The sequence below is a fragment of the Dromiciops gliroides genome, chromosome 3, assembly GCF_019393635.1.
Source record: "Dromiciops gliroides isolate mDroGli1 chromosome 3, mDroGli1.pri, whole genome shotgun sequence".
Lineage (NCBI taxonomy): Eukaryota > Metazoa > Chordata > Mammalia > Microbiotheria > Microbiotheriidae > Dromiciops > Dromiciops gliroides.
The window spans coordinates 175959595-175985337 of record NC_057863.1 but is presented as its reverse complement, the minus strand read 5'-3'; the positions used below and the strand labels follow the sequence as shown (position 1 = coordinate 175985337).

Genomic DNA, 25743 nt, shown 5'->3' with positions numbered 1-25743 from the left:
GCATGCATGTTTGGAGAGAAGAGAAAATATGCACAGGCGTGATAAACTGATGCTAATTATCCATATTTAGGACACCGAGTGCAGAAGATCAAGGTTTACAAATAACAAACCAGAGCCAATGATGATGGCTTCCTAGTGTGGAATATATTGGAGGGGACAAGATAAGGGTTTCACATGCAGAGGAGATTTATTGGTCAAAGGGTTCACCTTCCACTTTTCCACTTTTATATAGCAGTAAATTATTTAGGCTAAATTCACCAGAACATTACTCTTTTATTTGGCAATGTGCCATGACTTGCTCTTTCTTTGTGTCCTTTCAATGCAAATCCTTGTAGTGTAACATCAGTTGATAAGAAACAAATAATTGAAGTAATAGGTAATTCCCTTTAAATTGTGCATATAGGATGCTAAGGTAATCATCCTGGGAAGAATGAGATGAGGTAAGGAGCAGAGTGCTGAAAGTGAAACAATATTAACCTCAGCTATTCTGTGACTTCCACTCCCCCATCCATTCATGGGGGGAGGGGAGAGAACCATGCAGGAATATAGTTATGCACATATGCATGTTCAGACACATGTCTCCATGTGTATGTGTGTGTGTGATACACATACATGAATATGCTTCTAGAAACGGTGGGAGGAAGTTAAGATCCTATTCATCTAGAAACACTTTTTTTTTTTTATTTAGGGGGAAACCATTTAAATTGTATTTCTTCCCTCTCATCCTACCATTTCTCTCCCAACCCCAGCTAAAACTAAAGTTAAGTAATATTTAGATAAGGTCCTTCCCTCCTCTCCCCTGAATCTACTAACTGAAAAAAATAGGATAGAAAGAATCTAGAATGGTGATACTGGTGCGGCTTTCATGAAGGGCCACTGGTCAAAATTTTAGCATATTACAGTAATTGTCTTGTCAAGTTTCCAGAGAGCAAACACAAATTGGGCTTGAGTTTGCTGTAATTTGGACACTTGTTTTGAAGTTAAACACACACACACACACACACACACACACACACACACACACTAAATCCTATTTGATTTGTGTGGTTACTGACTTTGGGTTCCTGGGCCTCAGTCACAGCTTGGGGTATCATGTTAGGATCCCTTTCCTTCCAACCTTCTGCTCTAGGCATTCCTCCAGGTTCCTTAGTGGTTCTTTGTGGATTTCAGGAAAAGGCAACAGGAACCCCCTGTTAAATGACACATTAGACAAAGACTTTGTGAATTAACCTATTTCCAGCATCAGCAAATTATCTGGTGAAGGTGAAGTGGTACAATGTAAGGTGGATACAGAAAAGTCATCCCAAGTTCCTATGACTAGTCTCTAGATTTTTCTCTCCTTTAAATATCTTTACATCAATGAATGTTACATTAATCAGTTAATCAGTAAAAATAAAGGTTGCAAGTCTCAACAACCAGACTAAAGTCTTGTGAGTTAACCCCATTTCGGAGTGTGTGTGTGTGTGTGTGTGTGTGTGTGTGTGTGCATTTCCAGATTAAAAACATTGGAATCCATGCTTGGTTGCCCACATGGGCAAGCATTTCTTTTATGCTTACATAGTTTTCTTTTATTTCTACATATGCCCTTGAAAACCTATTTCCTTTGGGAAAATAGAGCCACAGGTAGAGGCCTCTGAAGGCCTGAGATGGGCAGGTGTACAAGGCATGTTGCAGACACACTTTAACAACTCAAAAATGTATTTTTGATTAATTTTTAAAGTTTTCATGTTTAAAGTAAAGTATAATTTAAAGCATAAATCATAATTCTATTATAAATTAAATTATAATTTATAAATTATTAAATTATCTTATAAATACTAAAATATAATCTTAATTTAGAAAATCAGGGTTAAGATTTAGTTTCTTTATTGTGATCAATAAAAACAATGTCCTTTGTGGCTAAGTATTCTATAAATGTTTACCTTAAAAAAATTTCCTGGCTGCACAGGGAATGCACTACACAGATTTATATAACCCCAACTGCCCTAAAATAAGGCAGTGAGGACTTAGAGATTCAGTCCAATTAAATTTGACCCACGTCAACTCAGCAACCATTTATTAACTGACTGCTGTCACAGAGAAACTGTGCTAGGCTGGGGAAAATAGTAAGAAAATTAAGTCTTGGACCTCATGGAACTTAGTTGGTGAAGGAAGGGTAGGGGAAGGGGATGTGGCATCTACACAAATAAACCATACCAATATAATAATAGTGTAGAATAGAAAAAAGAGGTATACAACATGCAATTCAAGGTAGGAGGAAGGAAAGGTAATTTTCCACCTAGGAGGCAGAGGTAGAGAGAAAATCAAGGAAGGCAGCATTTGAGCCAGACTTTGAAGAATCATAAGATTTTGACAGCAGAAGGGATAACAAGAGGTCAAACTCGAAGTCACAGGAACGGGACTCTAGTCTCAGCATTCTCTCTACCCACTAGTTTCAGATTTTGTGGAGGGTTAACAGAGATTCGTAAGAAGAAGAAAAAAAAGCTCTGCAAACTACTGCTTTTATTTATATGCCTCTAAAACCTCCAAACTTGCTAGAAGTTCTTACTGGTTAAAGATCAGTTATTTCACTCATCAAGGCTTAGAGGTTGAGGTGTTTCTGGTTTGTATTTGTAAAATCCACAATACAAAGAAGAGTGACCTTAAAGTTCTTATTGAACAAACAAGCTGTCTTTGCAAGGTGCTCCCTCCAGAAATAAAAGTTGCAATGCAATCAAAAACCTATTTATTTGGAAATTAATTGTTAAAATAATGAGGGGGGCATCTAGGTGGCACAGTGGATAAAGCACTGGCCCTGGATTCAGAAGGACCTGAGTTCAAATCTGGCCTCAGACACTTGACACGTACTAGCTGTGTGACCTTGGGCAAGTCACTTAACCCTCATTGCCCTGTAAAATTTTTTAAATTAAAAAATAAAATAAAGTAAAATAACGAGGAGGGGAGGCTTCTCTAAAATTTTAGCTGTACATCTAAAATTTCTAGTTACGTAAACATGGCTATGAGCTTTTAGCTTTATTTGGATGTCAATATGCAGCTAACTTGATGAAGTTAGGGACCAGCTCTTACATATCTTCATCTCTTCCCCAATGCCAACAGCAGTGTTCTGAACATAGAAAGAATTTATTAAATGCTTGTTGAATGGATTTGAGCTTATTTAACCTGGATGATGTTGCATGTGTGACTTTCTGAAAAGTCTTTTTGCTGTTTTGATTTATCTAAAATGATAAAATGTAGGACAGTCACTAAAAAGTTTTCCCAACTTCTTATGACTCTTCTTTCAAGTTTTCTCTCCTATAAATATCCCCTCTCAACAACATTAACACATACATCAATCAATCAACCAGTTACAGCATTTATTAATTGAATGCTCTATGCCAGGCATTTGTTAGGTACTGGGGATGTAAAAATGAAGAAAAAACGTTTAACTCCATGGAAAGCTAATGAAGAAATTTCTACCCATCGCAAGGTCAGTTTGGGGAACCATTTTCATCTTTGGCCACAGTAACAAGAACTGATACACAGATTACTTGGCACTGCTACTAGGACAGCACTAATGTTCAATGGTGAAAACACACATACACATGTGTTTAGTGACTAAGAGCAAAAATTATATACAAAAATCATTCAGTCAATTAGAAAACATTTATTAAGTGCCCTCAACATTTTTTTGTAGTGAGGCAATTGGGGTTAAGTGACTTGCCCAGGGTCACACAGCCAGTAAGTGTTAAGTGTCTGAGGCTGGATTTGAACCCAGGTACTCCTAACTCCAGGGCCAGTGCTCCATCCACTGCGCCACCCAGCTGCCCCAACATTTTTTAATAAGTAAATTAATCAAAGGGTTAGTAACTAAATATTTAAAACATTAGCAAACTTAGGCATAACTCAACTGAATTTAATTCCTAAACACAGCCCTACCTAGACAACGCTTGTTTCTCTCTCTCTCACACTCACACACACACACACACACACACACACACAGAGTTCTAGGCATATACAAACAAAATTCAAGCACAAAAAAGCATTGAACTGAAATATATAGGCAATCAAAGCAAAGGAATTGTATTTGGGTTACTTGAATTACCTGAATAATCTCCTCAATTCTCTGAGATCCCTCCTGCATGCAGACTTGCCACATTATCTCTTATGCTTTCTTCTCTTGTTAGGCTTATGAGCATTGGCAAGTGCCAAAAGTTGTATCTACAAAGGTCAAATAAAGAGTCAAGTATTTATTTGGTGTGTTCAATTAATATAGACAGTTAATTCAGATAATTAATTCAAGCTTAGTTTTCAACTCTCAGTAATAGACTTTGCCTAAATTGTCCCAACGATTGTCTCAGGTCATAGTCTTTGCTACTATGTTTGTACAAATTCATTATACACACTCTTTCAACAGTCAGTCAATAAATATTTATTAAGCAATTGCTGTTTGTCAAGACCTATCCTAAATGGTTAATATAAGCATGTAAGATAACGTGATATAATACATAATATATGTCTTTCTAGACAACTTGCTTTGAAAATGGGGTTGAATTTATTACTTAGAAATTTACAATTTATTTTGAAAAATGTAATCTGTCTGATGCAGTCAAATAACTATTGAATAACTAGTTCATAACCAAAACAGATTTCCATAATAACCAGCTTCTGTATTAAATAATGTGGCACTTTATACCAGTTTCTGAATGTCCACACAAACTCAGGGTAGTTGGTACTGAGCTATCATCTGGGAAGTGCAGGGGTTTTTTTCTACTTATAGCTGATGATGCCAAAACAATTGGTATGATAGTGAAAATTTGGTTAATTGTTTGGGCTACAAAATATTGTTTTGATTATTTTTCCCATTGAATTGATTGGTTCTTTGTTTATTGTTTATTAATAATAATACCTCAGATTGTTATAACATATTAAGATTTATTTTTAAAACTCATGTTAAATTTAAAAATCCATACTAATGATCATTCAAAACACTATAGCATGTTACGATTTACAAAGAACTTTGAGTCAAGAAGACCTGGGTTCAAATCCCACCTCAAACATGGCAAATGGCAACCCTTCTGTGCCTCAGTTATCTCATCTGTAAAATGAGAAGACATGATGGCCTCTAAGGTCCTATTATTCTATAATCAATAAAGTTAATTGTCAAGAGGTGTTGTTATTTGCCCAAGTATCATTCAATTATTAAGTTTCAGAAGCCAGACTAAAAGCCACATCCTTTGATTCTTTTTGGGGGGGGAGGGGCAATAATGGTTAAGTGACTTGCCCAGGGTCACACAGCTAGTAAGTGTCAAGTGTCTGAGGTCGGATTTGAACTCAGGTCCTTCTGAATCCAGGGCTGGTGCTTTATCCACTGTGCCACCTAGCTGCCCCACACATCCTTTGATTCCAAATCAGACATCCTTGATTTTCTCTCTGTCACTCTCTGTCTTTCTCTGTCTCTCTCTCATAGAAACACAGAATCTCTGGGTTGGAAGAGACACCAAGGAATATTTACTCCTACTCCTACACGTACAAAATGCTATGTGCAACATACTGATAAGTGATCACCTAACTTTTGCTTAAAGATCCCTTAGTAAGAGACAGTCCATTCCACTTTTAGTTAGTTTTAAGTGATAGGAAGTGTTTTCTCTTATTGAGCTGAAATCTTCTCTCCTACATCTCTCACCCATTGTTCTAAGATCTGCCTTTTGGGACTAAATCAAACAAACAAACGAATGAATGAATGAATGAATGAATGAACAAACAAACAAATGAATAAATAAATAAATGGATGAATGAATGAGTGAGTGAGTGAATGAATGAATGGACAGATCCTTCTTTTATAGAACAAGCCTATAATTGGCCAGCTATCATATCACCTCTAGGTCTTCTTTTCTTCAAACTAATCATCAATGGTTTCTTCACTCTACTCTCACATGGTATGTCTCCAATGCCTTTTTTATATGCAGTACTAGAACTAAGATAGTACTCTAAATATAAGGGGAAGCAATATGTTAAATTGGAATGAGGGGTAGAGATAAAGTCAGAGAATATGAGCTCAAATTTTGGTTCTGTCACTTAATCCATGTGACTTTATATAAATCACAACCTGCCTAGCCCTCATAATAGCTAATAATAATAATAGTTAGCATTTACATAGCACTTCAAAGTTTATAAGGTGCTTTAAACTCAGAAAAATCATGGAAAGTAGGTCCTATTATTATCTCCATTTTTCAGATGAGGAAACAGAAGCAGAAGTCAACAACTTGTCCAGGCTCACACAGGTAGGGTCTGAGGTTAGATTTGAAACTCAGGTCTTCCTAACTCTACTTCCAGCATTCTATCTACTGTACCACCCAGCTAAGGGAGTGGCTGTACTAGATGCCCTAAGTTCCTTCCGATTTCAATCAAATGAGATAATAATTGTGAAGTGCTTAGCACTGTAATTGGCACATAGTAGACACTATTTAAATATTAGTAGTAGAAGTTATCATCGTCATAATCACCACCACCACCATCATCTAACCAATACACATATACTATCATAACACAATTATTACTTCCCTAGAATTAATGCCTTCTCCTATTGTAGTTTAAGACCATGTTGGGTTTTTTTTTGAGGGCCACCTTATAAATTTCAGCTCACTACAAGGAAAAAATTTATGAACAATTAGTGCTAACTGAAATCTAGGTCCCTTCTGACATCCCTTCCCATTCTGAAATACTATTTTCTGTGGCTTTGATTTATGCTGATTTTTTAGTTCACCAAAACTCCTATATTGTTTGTAGACCAATTGCTTTATGTTCACACTTTTCACTTTCTGGACTTGTGCATTCAATCTTTTGAACACAAGAATAACACACACACTCTCTCTCTCTCTCTCTCTCTCTCTCTATATATATATATATATATATATATATATATATATATATAATTTATATACATATATAATCTTTTAATACACACACACATATATATATGAAATTTGCCACTTATCACTATGATACAATCGAGTAACAACAGAACATCACTTTTTTGTTTAGTTTTAGGAGGTCTTTTATAGAAACTCTCAGAGGCTAATGCCATCCCCTTTCAGATTATCTTTACTCTCTTATTCCCATATTGTCTCCTTCCATCAGGATGTATGATCCTTGAGAGAAGGGACTGACATATAGTATGCACTCAATAAATGCTTGTTGACTGGCTGACATTTTTAGTGACCTTAGCTTCCTTCACAAGTCTCAGATCATTTTGAGCTTTTGCACTCCTGATGCTTTTTTTATAGGACTGCCACATCTTTATATCCACCCTCCAATACTTGGTCTTGCTTCCGTATCCAACTGAATCTAACTGACTCAGTCTGGTGGCATGGTCAGAATCCATCCACCTGAGGCCTAGCACAATTACTGGACGTCTATGGAACCACAAGATGTGGTATGGTAACCTTCCCATAACATTTTCAGGTGTCATCAAGGACACATTACTAAATTAGGGCTTGATCCAGACACATGGTGGTAAAAAGTGTTATTGATATCATAACTGCATCAACTCTGTATTGCATATGAGTATAAGTATCCTCCACAGGGGAGAATATAATATGCTGTATGTATCAAGTTTTCTTCTTCTCCTCCTCCTCCTCCTTCTTCTTCTTCCTCCTCCTCCTCTTCCTTCTCTGCTTTCATTTCCTCCTCCTTTTTTTCCTCCTCTTCATTTTAATTTATTTTTGTTAATTTTTGCAAGAAGCTGGGACAATTTACATATTGTCCTGCATGGTTTTCATTTCTGATTTTGGAGCTACTTGACTTCATCTTAAAACTCAAATCACTCTGGCTTTCATTGAATGGTCAACAATAACCCAACCCAAGCCTCTGTGGCTCATTGTTTGGGTTTTGATGGCTTAGAATGAATGTAAATAGTAATTATTTTCTGTTCTGGCCAGAAACTCTGATATCCTCCTCTTCCAGACTGATATTGCTTTAATGATAAATTGAATCTTTTTTTGTTCTCTACCCAGCCCTTGTTCATTGAATGGGCATGGGCTCAGACAAATTGAGACCTGGAAAAGACCTTAATTTAGAAAGGCCAAAGCCACCCATTGCATCCTAGGTCATTTCCAGTCTTCTTGACCTTTGTCTTGCCGCTGGACTTTGATGACTCTAGAGGAGAGAGAGGCTGATGACTTTACACAGCCCTGACATACTTATATCCAATTCATGGATAAATAAGTCAAGTTATCACACTTATGATGTCATTAGTCCTCTTTGAGAACACATGATGACCAACAACAACATCCAGCAAACAGATAGAAACAAAAAACCAGAGCTCAAGGCAGAAGTCAAGGCTGGGGCTATAAATTTGGCGATCATCTACTTAGGAGTATGTTAAAAGAAAAAAAAACAGAAGTCCCAAAACAGAATGGCCCCATGTAGTGGGAAAAAGAAGACAGAGAATCTAGAAAAGGAGATGGAGAAGGAGTCATCATAAAAGCAGGAGAGCCAGGAGGAGCAGCTAGGTCATGTAGTGGATAAAGCACTGATCCTGGAGTCAAGAGGACCTGAGTTTAAATCTCACTTCAGACACTAGCTGTATGTCCCTGGGGAAGTCACTTAACCCCAATTACCTTAAAACATCTTGGGCCATGTCCAGTCATCTTGATATATATATTACCACTGGACACAGGAGAAGAGAGTTGAGGTCGGTGACCTGGCATTGCCTTCCTTCACTTAAGTCCAATTCAGTGCAAGATGAAATATCACCTTGGTGTCATGGTCTTCTTCAAGAAAACGAAGAACAAAAAAACAACGAGAGCCAGAGAGTATGGTTAACAGTGTCAAATGTTTCAGTGAGGTCAAAGAAACCCAGGAGTGACAAAAAGCATTTGGTGACAAGGAGGTCCTAGAAACTTGATTATGGGGAATTGAGGAAAATATGGGAAACAAGGAGTGGAGCAGTTTGTCTCTCTTCCTCTATCTTATTTTCCCATTCTCTCTCTCTCTCTCTCTCTCTCTCTCTCTCTCTCTCTCTCTCTCTCTCTCTCACATTCCTTCTCTCTTTCCCTTTTCTCTCTTTGTCTCTTTGTCTCACTGTCCCTCTCTCTCCCTCCTCCACCTCTCTCTGTCTGTATCTTTTTGTCTCTCTTTTCTGTCTGTCTCTCCCTTGAGGCTCCCTGTCTCCTTCAATTAGTTGAGCAATACATGTTTAATATATTTATTGAATATTGAGTAAAAGGTATGCAAAACACATGCAAAGAAACCCATGTAAATGAGAAAAAGACCCTATCTTCATTACCCCATAGGCACATAAAATTTTCAGTTATCCTTTCACCAAAACTACTGTTTGTTTCCCAAATGTCAAATTTCAAGGGAATCTTCCAAGTAATGTTGCAAGTAGTTTTAACTGTCAATTTACTTAGTCCTTATTCTACAGTGGAATACCGTGGGAATAGAATCATAGATCTAAAACTAGAAAGGACCCTAGAGGCTACTGAGTAAAACATCTTCATTTTACAGAAGAGGAAATGGATATTCATATCAGTTAAATGAGTTGCTCATGTAGTGATTTGGCTTGGAATCCTGAACATGACACTTATTAGCTACGTAACCCTGAGCAAATTACTGAAACTCTCTGAGTTTTCCTGACTTAACAGATAATATGATGGGTTCAACCTACTTCACAATATGACTGTGAGGAAGGGGCTTTATCAACTTCAAAGCAGTATATAAATACGAGTATTTCTTCTCATCTAGCAAATTTCTCTAAAATGACTGAGACAATGTTTTCTACTCTGGTGGACAGTATTTTGAGATAATTTGAAATAAATATAGAGTTCAAATGATTGCTTGCCTATGAAAAAGTAAGCAACATGATTACAAGATAGGGTAAATATGTCTGGCATTTTGAAACATACTTTCAGCCTCAGTGACTTACAATGGCTTCCAAAAAAAATCACCCAACAAATAAATAGAATAATGGCAGGATTTATTTAAAATTATTCATTATGGTAAAACTCAAGGCATGACATTTCTAATCACATCTTCATTTTCTTCATAAGGACAGAAATGTTTTTTCATATCTTGACACATTCATCATCTTGAGACTTGCCCCAGTTATCTATCAGACTCATTCTATGGCTCCAAGAGTGGGAATCTTTTGCAGATCATGCATGGCTTGTGCCCACTTCTGCACATCAGAAGTGAAACAAATCCCGGCTCTGACTCGTCTGAGATGATCATCTGTGAGTTGATGTGTTAAATGAGCCTGTGGCTTAAAAGGTTTTAAATGACAAGATTTTTTACTCTTATGAGTAATTTATGACTGTTGCATGTTTGACTTGTCAGATCCCCTTGGAGGGGTCCAAATTTGTCTGCTTGACATACATTTATCTCAATACTTTTTTCTTCCCCTCTGCAAGTTCCAAAATGTATTAACTACTGTTTTCCTAGATGTCAATTTGTACCTGTAGGGTCTACCTCCTGAGCCTTCACCAGGGTCTGCCTTTCTCTTCCAGATGGCAGCCTGAATCTCAATAGCCTTGTGGGCAACTACTGGCTTATTTTCTGTAATTTTCAAGAATCACAGGAAATGACTTTTTTTAGTCACAAGCTCCACCAATTGCAATATATGTGATGCATGCAAATCAATTTCCAAAAAACTTGCTTGCCTGAAAGTAGAATTTGTATCCCATTTCTACTCATTTTGAAGAAGGCACAAGTGGTCATATTAGGTTAGAACAGGACAGAGGAAGATGGCTGGGAAGCAGGTGTGAGAGGCTAGACCATTAGATATATCAATCTATGAGGTACACGATTAGATTTTAGATATCCATGAACTTGGATAGGAAGAAAAAGTATGCCGTTTGTCAGTAACCTCTAAATGAAATGTAGCATTTCCTTCATTTTTGGGGGGGTGGGGCAATGAGGCTTAAGTGACTTGCCCAGGGTCACACAACTGGTAAGTGTCAAGTGTCTGAGGCCAGATTTGAACTCAGGTCCTCCTGAATCCAGGGTGCCACCTAGCCTTCCCCTCCATCATGATTTTTTTTAATTCTAAAAAGGGGTCCATAGACTTTACTCATCTAATCAAGGAGTTTGAGACCCAAAAAGGTTAACAAAATGAATAGGAGCATAAAGGAAGTCATAATAGATAGCTTATTTTGGACACTATGCTAATTTTCATAGGAGGTGGGAAGAAAGGTCAGGGAAACTCTCTAGGAGAGAAATGATAAATCAAACACCCCCCCCCGAACTCCCCACACACAAGGGGGGCAGCTAGATGGCACAGTGGATAGAGCACTGGACCTGAAGTCAGAAGGACCTGAGTTCAAATGTGGCCTCAGATTAAGTCACTTAATCCAAATTGCCTAAAAAAAATAAAGCTACAGAAATGCACTTTATGCAGAATATTCCAACCTATAAAGCATGCACGAAGGGTTTATAGAACTGTGGGAGGAGGGGAAGACCCCACAAAGCAATGGCCAAAACTATTAATTTCTTTTTTGTTTTGGCGGGGCAATGAGGGTTAAGTGATTTGCTAGTAAGGGTTAAGTCACACAGCTAGTGTCAAGTGTTTGAGATTGGATTTGAACTCAAGTCCTCCTGAATCCAGGGCCTGTGCTTTATCCACTGTGCCACCTAGCTGCGCCCCCCCCCCACAATTAGGTATTTTAATACAACTTCCAAATAAATAACCCACATTTTTTCAATGAAAATGAAGTCAACAAAATTGATGGCAAATTCACTCTAGTTTGAGGGTGGGTGGGAGACTGGTAGAATGGATTGGCACCATTGCCTAAAAGTTGATCATCTTGGGCACAGGCTTTGAGGGGTTGGGTGTTGAATCCTCTCTTATTTCCTTCTCACCCCAAGCCCATTAGTTGTTCAAGCTTTCACAGGAAAGCATTTCCCTTTATACTCAGCCTCTGGATTCTCAGCTGGAAGGAGAGGATGATCTGGGTTCAGCCAGAACCAATGCCTGTCCCTATGGACCCTACCAGCCCTCAGACACTCAGCCATCTGGGTGCTGCTGCTCAAATGTCCTATCTAGTGTTTGTTATATTTTAGTCCTCAGCTTACCATTCTTCCACTAATGAAATTCCTGGGGTAAGGTTGAGGGTCCTTCCAAGCAAGAGTGCCAGTTGGGTAAGGGCCCCCCTTCAGCCCACTGCTCAGAAGCAGGGCAATTTAAATACTTAAGGAGCCATTAACCATAGCTGTATTTTTACCTTTTTCTCTGGGAGACAAAATAGAGCAATGCTTTATTCAGAGTCAAAAGGCATGGATTTAAATCCTGGCTCTGCAACTTTGTACCTGTGTGACTTTGGGCACATCACTTAAGTATTCTGTGCTCCATTATGAAACAAGGGAGTTGGACTAGAGACCTTTAAGTGTCCTGTCCATTTTTACATCTATGAACCTGCGATAGTGAATGCAATACAATGATTATATGTGTTATTTTATACATCATTTTATAGTACGTTTAATATTTGTGCTGTTATACAATTACAATATATTATTAATTTATTTGAATGAAATAGTTAGAAATTTATTCATATAGATTATGAAATATGAGTTAATAAAACAAATTTTGGTTTTAAAAGCTGGGTAAAGGTGTTGCTACATAAAATTTGGAAACCACTGAGCCATGACCCAGGGTCAAACTATAGGCAGGCATAGTTATGGGATGATGATTGTAATATGGGATTTTAGAAGCACTAAAAAGTACTTATAAGCCCACAAAAATCTCTTTCACTGCTTTTTCAGGATACTACTCTCTTCTCCTTCCAAGCTTGGACTTTCCACCATTAATAGTACTCCTTCAGGTTAAGCAACAAAAACTAGAACATGTTTTCCATAAAGCCATGATTTAAATGTACATTTGTTACCTGAAAAAGAAGGGATGAAACTGGGGATCTCCTTTAACCTTCTCCTGTGATCACAGTTGAACAAATTAGTCCTGTGTCTCCTTGGAAATCACCGAGAGCTTATGCCTGGAGACACATATCAAGAAAAATCCATTTGGTTAGGGGTGAGAGAAAAATATAGAAATCAAAAGTCCTTGGTGGCTGAAGCACCTGAGGGGAAAGCCCTAGGTAGAGTAACCCTAATAAAGGCATTGGATAACTGAGAATAAATTGTACATTGTATATTGTATATTGTATGTGTTGGGCAGGGGAGAACACCAGGTTAAAGGGTTGGAGGGATAATTTAGTGATTAAATTTAGCAGAAATATACCAGGTATCTACTTTTCTGGAAGTAGGGGATACAAAAGAATTCTATGACAGGCTTTCTGCCTTTAGAGAATTTACAATATAGATGTACAGGGGAGATTAATGGAGAAGACTTACACACATTAAACAATTGAAGTCCAAGAGAGACCAAGCTACAATATATTGTCCATATGCATGACACAAATAAATAGGTGATCTGGGAAGTCATGTGAGAAGTAAGAAAAAGTCACTGTGGGCTTCAGTGAAGAGATTAAATTTTATATGGGCTTTGAAAGACAACTAAATCTTTGTGAATGAATGACCAGGATATGGATAGCAGCCGTTTGTTTTTCAATCATTTCAATTGTGTCTGACTCTTTGTGACCCTGTTTGGGGTTTTCTTGGCAAAGATACTGGGGTGGTTTGCCATTTCCTTCTCCAGCTCATCTTACAGATGAGGAAACTGAGGCAAACAAGGTCCCACAGCTAGTAAGTGTCTAAGGAGATTTTAACTCAGGAAGATGAGTATTCCTAACTATAGGTCCAGCACCACCTCAATACCTTGATAGCAGTAGTAGGTCCTTGAAGTAGTAGACTTGGGGAAGAGGGGAAATACTATGAAGAGAGGGAATGTCAAAGATCCACTCATCTACCCCACAATATATTTTTACGTAATTCACATGTTGGCCATGTTTCAACGGGCCAAAACCAAGGTGAGCATTTAAGTTTTCCTAGATTTTTCCTTATTCTTTGCAGAATCCCAGAGCCTAAGTTAGGTCCAAAGAGTTACTCTAAAAATGTGAAGTAATCCTGGGATAAGCCCAGGATGTTTTACTCTAATCCAGCTCCATGTTTGGTTTGGTGTAGTCTTAGACTAACTTTATGCTCCCAACAATCCTTTCTTTCAGGATTCTACTTTGTTTAGAAACTTTGGTTAACTAGTTCAGTTTGGTCTGCATCCCTAAGATGATCCCAGTGACTCTTGAAATTTCCTTGACTTCAGGGATGCTTTTTAGGGATCCCTGAAAATCTGGTAAGCAATGGGACATTTTTTTTTTTGTGGGGCAATAGGGGTTAAGTGACTTGACCAGGGTCACACAGCTAATAAGTATCAAGTGTCTGAGGCCAGATTTGAACTCAGGTCCTCCTGAATCCAGGGCCGGTGCTTTATCGACTGTGCCACCTAGCTGCCCCTAAGCAATGGGACTTCTTAAATAGTCTGATGTCTTCTTTCATTGCCCTGATGCTGATGCCAACTAAGTGGCATGCTGAGTTTTTTATGCTTAAGGTTTACAAAAGTAATATAAATTGGTGGGTGGAGGAAAGACATTAAATGCACAGAGCTCCTGATACAATTACCCCCAAAACAGCAATAAAAGAACTCCTAGAGCAGAAAAACCCACAAAAATATGGGCTGAAATTATTTTCCAACCATAGACAGATTAAAGGGGGCTGTGCTGGGCTTCGAGTAAACTCCAACCCCACAATCATGTCAACAAAGACCTCAGGCATGCCATAACAGAGGAACTTAACTCCCAAGCCTCTGAATCAGCTGCAGCACCAGTGTCTTCTGGGACTGTGCTTGTGGCCGGGTGAGAGGGTGGAACAGCTGGTAGGGGGGGGGGAGTGCAGGGGTGTCAGTGGGACCTAGGGAGGAATTTGGCTGTCTTATCCCAGCAGGGAACCAGGAAGAAATCCTGAGCTGTGGGAGGCCCAGGTGGGGGAGGGGTGCAGGCTCATTGAAGCTAATAACCACCACAGCCCTCTGCTAGCTGGTTAACTAGCAAGTTGGCTTGAGGTTCTCTTCAGACCAGAGACAGGCTAGGCGAGAGAAAAACCTGCCCTCCCTCAAACCAAAACACCTGGGACTCTCTGAAGCTGGGGACAGTAGTGTAGCCTAGAAGCAGGGCCCCCCAGTGGGGAGTTAAAAGTCAAGTAAAAGATAGCAAGATGAGCAAGCAAAGAAAGTTGAGAATTATAGAAAGTTTCTTCAGTGACAAGGAAGATCAAGGTGCATCCTCAGAAGAGGATAGCAACCTCAGGGTCCCTACATCCAAAGCTTTCAAGAAAAATATGAACTGGTCTCAGGCCATGGAAGCTCTCAAAAGGGACTTTGGAAGATTTAGAGAGAGGGAGGAAAGAATGGAGAGAGAAATGAGATCAATTCAGGAGAGTCATGAGAAAAAAAATCAACAGTTTGAAAAGTCAAATGGAAAAGGAGATACAAAAGCTCTCTGAAGAAAATAATTGCCTAAGAATTAGGATTGAACAAATGGAAGCTAGTGGGACATTAAAAGGTTAAACTGTTTACATTCATAAATGAGAAAACAATACTTCCAACTCATAAGAACTTCAGTAAGGACACAGGTCTGAACTGAATATGAAGGGATGGTATCTGTAAAGCATTTATTTTTTGTTTATCCTTGTTCTTTGTGGAGCAAACAGGGTGGGGTGTCTTATGTGTGGGGCCAGATTTGGGCTCTGGGCCTTCTGGGCCCAAGGCTGGTGCTTTGTACACTGTGCCACCTAGCTAACCCATGATGACATCTTTAAAATATTGTTGAGGGGTAGGAGGAATAGACTGGGGGAGGGGGAAGGGGAGAGGTGGACTAGGGAGAGGTAATTCACATGAAGAAAACAAGAAAAAAGCTTATGGAGGGTACGGGAAGAGGGGGAAGGAGTGGGGGTGTGAGTGAGCCTTACTATCATCAGAATTGACTCAAAGAGGGAATAACATACATACTTAAGTGGGCATAGTAATATATTTTTGCCCTGAGGAAAAGCGGGAGGGGAAGGAGATTGGGGGGGGGGTGGAGAAGAGGGAAAGGAGGGAAGTTTGGGGGAGGGACCTGTAAAAAGCAAAACACTTTTGAGGAAGGTGAAGATGTTCTGCATAACAGCACATGTATGACATATATTGAATTGCTTGATTTCATAGGGAGAGTTGAAGAGGGAGGGAGGAAGAATAATTTAGAAAACAGAATTAGCTCAAAGATCTTAACCTTATCAGAGTGGGCTCAAGGAGGGAATAACATGCACACCCAATAGGGAGGAGTAAACTATTTAACCCTGCAGGAAAGTATGAGGGAAAGAGGATAAGGAGGGAAGGGTGAATGAAGGGAGGGTAGAGTGGAGGAGGGGACAGTCAGTAGCAAAACACTTTTGAGGAGAAATAGGGCAAAATAAGATAGAAAATATCATTGGAAGGGAATAGGATGGAGGGAAATAGTTATGATGATTGACTACAATGGCAAAACGTATCGTACCTACTCTACTGGGCTATTGTGAAGAAAACTATTTGTCTGGTTTAAGGTACTATATAAAAGTTATGATGAACAGGATGCTATCAGAAAAGCCTGGAAAGATCCACATGAACTGAAGCAGAGAGAAATGTAGTGTATACAAAATAACAGCATTAGTGTAAAAATTTTTTTTTAAAAGTAATATAAATCTTAAACATCTTTTCTTTCTATAAATCATCACAAAAGCTGTTTCTTGAATTTATGTTCCCTGAAAGAAACGTTTTGAAATTGTATAAATTTCATAACATTTTTAAAGCATTATAGATAGAGCCATAACTAGTCTGGGGCTACCAGAGGTTTTATCAAGGCTCTTAAATGCAGAAGGAAGCTAGATGGTTCAGTAAATAGAGCACTGGTCTTGGAATCAGAAAGATTCATCTTCATGAGTTCAAATCCAGCCTCATCCAATTTACTAACTGTTTGACTTTGGGCAAGTCATTTAACCCTGTTTGCTTCAATTCCTCACTTGTAAAATGAGCTGGAGAAGAAAATGGCAAACCACTCCAGTATCTTTGCCAAGAAAACCTCAAAATGGGGTCAGAAGAGTTGAACATGACTGAAACAACACAACAATCTGAATGTAGAAGGCATCAAATTTAGAGGTAAGAAGCAGCACGACATAATGTAGCTTAGAAGCCATGAAGTCCTGGGTTCAAATCCTAGCTCTGACACATACTGGCTGTGTAACCCTGAGATAATTATCATTTTTTTTCAATAATCTAGGCAACTCTACAAGGCTATATAGTGTAGAGAAGATGTCAGCCTGCATCGATCAAGGGAATTCCTTCATTTAGGAATGCACTATTCCAGTGTAATCACAAGTCCAGTCCCTCTACACCATTTTAAAAAGTATCTTAGAAATTATGTGGCTATATTTGTAAATTGATTCCCCTTTGAATCCATTGGTTCTCTGGTCATAGGTACTTTCTTATTAGTGAGGATACATTTAAACCAGGTTTTGAGATAACAGGCTTTCATGTAACCCAAAGTAGTTCATGAACATTAAATAAACTTTTCCTCAGCAGTTAATCAGGTAGATACTGCATTCATCTGCAATTCTCAAGGGGACCATTTAGGGCATTGAAATGATGATTTGTGGCCTAAGAGAATTAATACAACTGCCAAGGATGCTTAACCAATTTGCTAAGAAGTAGCATTGAGATAACAATAGTAAATTAGGAGAAAAATGAGTAGAAGGAGAGGATGAAAAGGAGGATGGAGAGGAGAATGTGGAGGGAATGAGGAGGGATCTTAGAGAAGAAGAAAGAGGGAAGGAAGGGAGAAGGAAGGGGAAGAAAATGGAAAAAGAAGGAATAAAGGGAAAGGGAAGAAGTATAGGAAAAGGAAAAAGAGAGGATCATTATTCCATGAATAATGGGATCTTACTACTATCTTACAAAATATAGAGAGAATAATGCTATTTACACTATGCCCTCCCAAATCCAAATAAGAAACAAAGAATATTATGCCTGGAGCCACAGAACCATTCACTCAACCTTTTTATTGTCATTTTTGATCAGCTCTATTATCCATGAGGCTTTTACTCAATGCAGGAGTAGATTTTTGTTTTGTTTTATCTACAAAAAACACCAAAATTATCTATGTGATTGCAAATGTCTGCATGTTAAATATCCCATAGACAGTCACTGTCACTTCTCTAGGGTAAATAGGTAAATTTGTTGCGTGAAATCTAGAATAGCTAGTTCAGTCCCCATTTACCTCAGCTGATTCTAACACACACACACACACACACACACACACACACACACACACATGCACACCAAGAGTTGTTTTTCCCCTGAATACTTTAACTTCAATACTTCAGTGCAGTAGTTCTCAAAATGTGGTCCAGGAACTCCTTGGGGTTCCTGAGGTGAAAACTATTTTCCCTGAGGTCTTTGAGGTCAAAACTATTTTCATACTAAGCATTTTAATTTATAATATGGTAAATATCATCAGATATATAACCCACATTAAAAAAGCTTTTGATAAGTTTTCAATAATTTTTTAAAATGCGAAGGGGTCCTGAGACCAAAAAGTTTAAGAACCCCTACTCAGTAAATCCAAGATTTAATCAATGTGGGTGGGTACTTCCTCCATCATGACTCATCTATACCTACTCATCCTGAGAAATTCTTGCACCTTTTTTTCCCCATAGGATCTACCCAATAACCCAGAGAACTTCCTCTAGGTCTTTTATACATTTCACAAGTAGCAATGTTCAATTCTCTACTCAGGCTGCCCAGCCCTTGCTCTTACTACATGATTGGCCAACATTTTTCCCTGATCACATTTCTTTCTTTTTTTTTTTTTTAGTGAGGCAGTTGGGGTTAAGTGACTTGCCCAGGGTCACACAGCTAGTAAGTGTTAAGTGTCTGAGGCTCTATCCACCTAGCTGCCCCTCACATTTCTTTTTTTTTTCTTTTTCTTTTCTTTTTTTTCTTGTGGGACAATGAGGCTTAAGTGACTTGTCCAGGGTCACACAGCTAGTAAGTGTCAAGTGTCTAAGGCCAGATTTGAACTCAGGTCCTCCTGAATCCAGGACCAATGCTTTATCTACTGTGCCACCTAGCTGCCCCCTTCTGATCATATTTCTGGAGTAATATCCCTTACCCTACCATTTCCCCTCAGTTTTTGAAATTATAAAAAGAATTCCATTCCCATTTTACACTGATTCCTAAAATACATCTTCTTTCTATGAGCTGATTCAGAAATCTTCTCCATGCCAGAGGAATTCTCCCAAACTAATGACACATGATGATCACAGACTCCACTCACATTATTTATTTTCTGAAAATCAGGTTATTTGGGGCTGAGTTTGGGATTCCATGTGGGGCTTCTGACTTGAGAAATACTGCTTTGATAGCTTTGTAAATATAGAATTAATATCTGTAAGTTCAATAAATAAATATTTTAATCCATTCCACATGGACTATCCAACCATAAAAGTGTTGCTTTGCTACTATCTTGGGTAAGTCCTCTAAACCTGCTGGTCGTCTGTGCTCTCACCTATAAAATGAGAGGATTGAATTTTCCTTTCCAGCTCAAATACATTCCATATGTTCTTGTATTATGGAATACATTTCTGATCTGCATCTAGGTAGGAGGTATGACTTGGAGTGATATATCCCCGATATGAAGATGTTGCTTAACTATTATGTGGTGGTGGTGCTGTTTGCCCTTCATTCTTTTTATTTTTTTTTTTAATTTTAATTTTTTTTTTTGCAGGGCAATGAGGAATAAGTGACTTGCCCAGGGTTACACAGCTAGTAAGTGTCAAGCGTCTGAGGCTGGATTTGAACTTAGTTCCTCCTGAATCCAAGGCCAGTGCTTTATCCACTGTGCCACCTAGCTGCCCCCATTGCCCTTCATTCTTGAAGAGGACCATGACATCGGGTGATGTCATGACTTACAGTGAATTGGATTTAAGTGAGTGAGGGCTGTGCAAAGTCACCAGCCTCACTGTCTTCTCCAGAGCTATCTGGGTCCAGTGGCAAGATATACATTAGGACAACTGGAGATGGCTCCAGATGTTTAAGGCAATCAGGATTAAGTGACTTGCCCAGGGTCACACAGCTAGTAAGTGTCAAGTGTCTGAGGCCTGATTTGAACTCATGTCCTCCTAACTCCAAAGCCAGTGCTCAATACACTACACCACCTAGCTGTCCAACTTAAAATAAGATGTATTTGTATGTACTTACATTTAAGCTGTACCTACCCTATCTCTTTTTAATATAATATAAAATGTATTTTTATAAGTGACATATATGAATATGTTGGGGGTGGTGTTATATATGAGTTGTATTATATTTATATTAATTGTGTATATGCATACACATGATAATACAATACCCATTCTCAATTACTATAAATTCCAAAATGCATTTTAATCATGCCACATGACCAAAAAACCCCAACCTATTTTCTGTCAAAGGATTTTTCCCCTTATTTCTTTGGCCATGTATCTCTTGATCTTTTGAGGGCTTTATTATGATGATATCCTACTTTTTCTAACATGATGAGGAGCTGCACATTTCATAGATTCTTAAGTCTATGCCCTGGTTTGTTTTTTTTTCTCTCTGAGTTATTCAGTTTTCTGGTATGAACAGGGCCTATGACTGCCTAATAATTTTTGTGAAATAATCTTTCCAATGGAAACTCCTTGGATACATTTACCTAGCCTCTAGAAAAATTACATGATTATTAAATGAATGAACTAATTCCTCCAATGTTGTTACATAACAAAGTTTATATTATTTTTTTCCTCTTGATGAACTATATTGCTCTGGGAAACATTACATCCTTATTTATTCCAGTTATCACTGAACAATTGCTGTTGAGGCTTTTGCTGGCTTCCTTTTATTTTTTCTTTTAAGGATTCCACATCCTCAGCAAAACAATTCAATTTTACCAGCTCCTAAAGAGCTCTTCATTGGTCCACAGACTTTGGAGTTAGAAGGAAATTTAGAAATTATCTAGCCCAACTCCCTCATTTTACATCTATACCTATATTTATATCTATCTCTATCTTAGATAGATAGATGATAGATAGATAGATAGATAGATAGATAGATAGATAGATAGATAGATAGATAGATAGATAGATAGATAGATAGATAGATAGATAGATAATCAGTCTATGGCCGAGGAAACTGAAGCCCAGTGAGGTTAGGTGACTTGCTGAAGATTACAGAGACTATAAATTGACATTCCCGGGGGATAGGGGTGCAAGACCCCTGTGAATGTGAAAAACTGAAAATAACTCTAGGTTTCATTTCAAACCTTTATTTTTAATAATTCTGACTGGCATGGGGAAATAGAGTGGGGGTCTGGGATAGGGGTTGGGGTCCTTAGGAATTCCTCTTTAAAGAATTACACCCGGCAGCTAGATGGCGCAGTGGATAGAGCACTGGCCCTGAAGTCAGGAGTACCTGAGTTCAAATCCGGCCTCAGACACTTAACACTTACTAGCTGTGTGACCCCGGGGAAGTCACTTAACCCCAATTGCCTCACTAAAAAAAAAAAAAAAAAGAATTACACCTTCTTGCACACAAATCCAATTAGAATAAAATAATAGTTTATTTAAGGTGCTAGGGTAAGGAAACAAAGAGAGAAATGCTTGGACTTCTCATGGGGAGAAGGCATAGCACAGAGATGTGGCTCTGAGATACCCGTCTCCTTCTCCAGGAGACAGGCAGATACTTTTATAGAGGACTGATGGGGGTGATCATCTGACTGTTGATAGTTCTCTTATTGGGGGAGGACCATCCCCCACTGGTGGTGGCTGGAGGAAGTTGGGTGAGGAGCAGCTCTGTATCTCTCAAGCCATCTCTCTGCTCCTCATGCCACAAAGGCAGCAGCCACACCCAATCCCATCTCCCTGAGGGGTGGGGGAGACTGGTTAGGTGTGTCTGTTATTTGGTTTAGTTTCTCAAGGAGAAGGTTCTTGCTAGCTAGGCCCATAACACTGACCATATTTATTTAACACACAAAACAAATAAAGTGACACACCGCCCCCACGAAAAAGTTGCAGTTAGTATCTCACACTATGCAAGGTCTTTGAAGCCACAGGTTTTGCTGCAGCGTCTATTTTATGGATTTCCTTCTCTTATAAAAAGTGCAAGATACAACAATTACTATGAGAGAAAATCACCTGAGTCTGGATGGTAGAGACAAAGAGGAGTCATTGCCAAAGAAAGTGCACAGTCCATCATTCTTTGGTGCAGTGAAACTTTTAACAAAATTTAAGTGTTTGTAATAAATTTATGTGCGTATACTTATGGCAGTAAATGATAAAATAGATTAATAACATACAGCATTTATGGCTTAACACATTTTTGTTTTCTTTACATATGCACAATTGTCTGAAATTGTCCACAGTATGATGCAAATCTCCCAAATTTCCCATTTGATTATCAATTGTCAACCCTGGAATAACCCAAAACACAAATGTGAAACCAGAATTCACATCCAAATCCTCAGATACCAAATCCAGTGGATTTTCTACCACACCAGTAGCAATAGCTGAGTACCGATTTCATGGGGCAAGGTGGTGCATGTAGGGAAAGTTTTTCCTGAAGGACATTTTTGGTTTCATTTTGGTTCCTTTCTCCTAGGATTGGATACATTTCTTCAGGCTATGTCTGTGAAAGTTACATCCCCTTGAAAGAGGCTGGACCCCTTCTTCCTCTTAGGAGTTGCATTCAATTCCTAGAGCTCTGAAGGTTCTATTTGCCCTTTCTATGTCATCTACGCTTCATTCACTGAATATTTGAGATACCCTTCCCTTTCTCTTCACTCTGAGTATCTCTTTCTCCTTGGAGAACCATAGAATCTTAGGCATGCCCTCTGAAGTCATCTAGCACAACCTTGGTCCTTCTTCCCCTACAAGAGTATGACATTTTTTTTTTAAACATTCTCCAAAAGGGTGTCCGCCTCCTCACTTCTCCCTCTTAATTTCTCTGTCTTCTTTCAAGACCCACCTCAAACAGTACTTCCTTCAGAAAGCCTTTCCTGGTTCTGGCTCAGTGCTTTTCTTTCAAAGGCTCCTTTCTATCTCTGTATCCTGTAAGGAAGAGGGAATGTAATTCCTCCTTAATTCAGCTAATGTAATTGGTATATGGGCATGATGAAGTTTTAAAGGTACATCCCTGTTTTCTTCATGAAATAGGCACCTTTGTGATTAGGTGCAGAAAGGAATAGCCAGTTGATTAACCATATAAACTCATGTTCATGCCTTCATTCTTCTCTGGGCTTCCACGATTGATTCTTTCTAAACTATGACTCAGAAGTTTTCACCTTGAAACATCATTCCAATCCAGCAGTTTTGCAGCCTATTAAGCTCCCACTTCCCTAGTGGTCCCTCTCTACCTGGTCAGTTCCTCCAAGAACTTCCATTTTAGGAAAGTGACTTCACTCCTGACTGGACTACTTTTCCTGACATCTTCTCATGGAAATACCTTCTAACCCTTTCCTCATCCCCTTAGGTTTTCAGCTTTCTTTGCGCATCATCTTATGTCATTAGAATGTAAGCTCCTTAAAGGTAGGGACTGTCTTTCTGCTTGCATTGGTACTCTCATTGCTTAGTACAATGCCTGGCATTTGGTAGGCATGTAATAAATGCTTGCTTAGCTCACCTTATTCTTTTTTTTTTATAATTTTTTTTTTTTGCAGGCAACGGAGGTAAAGTGACTTGCCCAGGGTCACACAGCTAGTAAGTGTCAAGTGTCTGAGGCCACATTTGAACTCAGGTACTCCTGAATCCAGGGCCGGTGCTTAACCACTGCGCCATCTAGCTGCCCCCACCTTATTCTCCTTAATAAATGCCTGTTGACTTGATAAGCTCACCTTGTCTCTAGGAACTTTAAACAGCTGGTCAATCAGTGGGCCAGCCCACTGGGGAGGAATGGGTGAATTTAGGATTTATGAAGCACTTACTATATGCAAAGTATTGTGCTAAGTGGACATACACTGAGAAACAAGACAGTCCTTGATCTACAGGAGCTCACATCCTGACATGAGACACAACACATTTGGAAATTTTCAGTTACAAGTTGGATGGAAAGGTTCCATGGTCCTTAGGGTACATCAGTAAAGCCGACATTAACATCTCTCCTTTAGTGTTATTTATCCTGAAAAAAAAATGATATCATTCTGATTGTGAACCATTTTATGGTGCCAAGAACATTAATGGAAGGAACTTTTTTGTCTGAGTCTTCTGTAGTTGTGGCTGTAGTATCTGTAGGATCAGTTGTCAGGTTGCATCTTCCCAGGGGTTGTTCTGCAGGATGGTGACTGAGGGCACTGTGCTGAAAGCATTGCAATTCCCAAGGCTCTTGGACCCTAGCCTATCTCCATCAGGATTTGAGGGGAGATTGTAGTAAAGATGGTGTTGGTGGGGGTCTGATTTACCTGGTACATGCTGATTCTCATCTTGCTTTCAGCTAGGCTGCCTTACCAGCCCTGTGTGTGGTGGTTGGTTGCCAGTGTGAAGACAGCTGGCTTCTTGTTTATTAGATCATGAGCTCCCCAAGGACAAGGATTATCTTTTGTTTTTCTTTGGATCCCTGGTGCTTAGTACAGTGTCTAGCATATAGTGGGGACTTAATAAATGGAATTGATAGATAAGAGTTGTTTCCCTGGATAATGACTGTAAGAACTGGACTGGAAACAGTGCCAGTGGTCCGGGGCATGTTTACTAGTGTCAGGGCTCCAGTGCCCATCTCTCTGCCAGTTGGTAGCAGTTGGTCAGCAGTTGTTGCTGGTGGTGAAGAGGAAGGTGGATTCCCTCTGGATGATTATTTCTCCTCTTGATGATAGCTTCAAGGATTGGTTAGGAAGCAGATCTGGTAGTTTGGGGAGGATACTGTTATTCCCAAGGCTCTTGGGTTCAAGGTCTCCATCAAGGTCTGAAGGAACATGGTAGTCGATGTGATGGTAAAGGTTTGACCTTCCTGGCATATGTTGCTCCTGCCTTCTCCTCAGGGAGATAAGGATTCCAGTTCCAGACTTGTAGTCAAAATGATGAGAATGAACCACTCTTGGGGGCGGGGGTGGGGAGGAGGAGAGGATAGAATTTTTTCTCTTTTCTCCCCTTACCACTGACCATGTCATCAGGGAGACTGGAATGATGACAGATTATTCATCTACCTAGAATTAGAGAGATTGGAATAGGAGACAAAACACCCATCTCGGGTCAAAGTGACCAAGAATAAAGGACAAATGGAAGTAAATAATAATGCTTTCTGGAGGGAGGCAGCTTTCAGGAGCATGAACTCATGAAAGGACTTCTAGGCATAAGGGTTACACTTAGAAGCCATGAGAGGCTAGTAATAGGTTGCCTTCTGGGGATCCTAGCCCAAGAGTGCAAGGCATAAGAAGTTTTGTATATTACCTCTTCTGGGCTATAACCCTGTCCCCAACTCACAGTAGCAGATTGGGTCCCTTGGGAAATAACTACCCCAGTTTGGTTCTCCTAAATTCTTCATGACTCTTCACCAATAAATATGCTTATCTCCAATTGTCAGCTTGAGGACACAATTGGACAACCTTTTCTGATGGTCCAGTGGTCCAGGGCATGTTACCAGTGCCAGGGTCCCTGTGCCCATCTATCTGCCAATAACTACAATAACTACAAAATATCTCTCCCATAATCCTAGGACTGACTCTTTCACAAAACTCAGAGTAGGAGGAGAAAGAATAGGCACATGCATACACAAACAGAGACCACTTCACATCTCTAAGAGAACAGGGTCCTGAT

General features: G+C 39.1%; 1 protein-coding gene across 7 annotated transcripts in view; it reads right to left on the bottom strand.

Annotated features, from left to right (window-relative positions):
• SOX1 (SRY-box transcription factor 1) overlaps positions 1–25743 on the bottom strand; it is an 80916-nt gene that overhangs the window by 8361 nt on the left and 46812 nt on the right. For 6 of the 7 annotated variants that reach the window (XR_006355618.1, XR_006355621.1, XR_006355619.1 and 3 more), the window contains exons 2-4: positions 12858–12962; positions 4082–4197; positions 1056–1190 (exon numbers count right to left, since the gene is read on the bottom strand). The gene's annotated coding sequence lies outside the window, so the exon portion shown is untranslated. Of the gene's footprint in view, positions 1–1055; positions 1191–4081; positions 4198–8597; positions 8748–12857; positions 12963–25743 lie in introns of all 7 variants that reach the window. The other variant, XR_006355622.1, reaches the window with a different exon arrangement.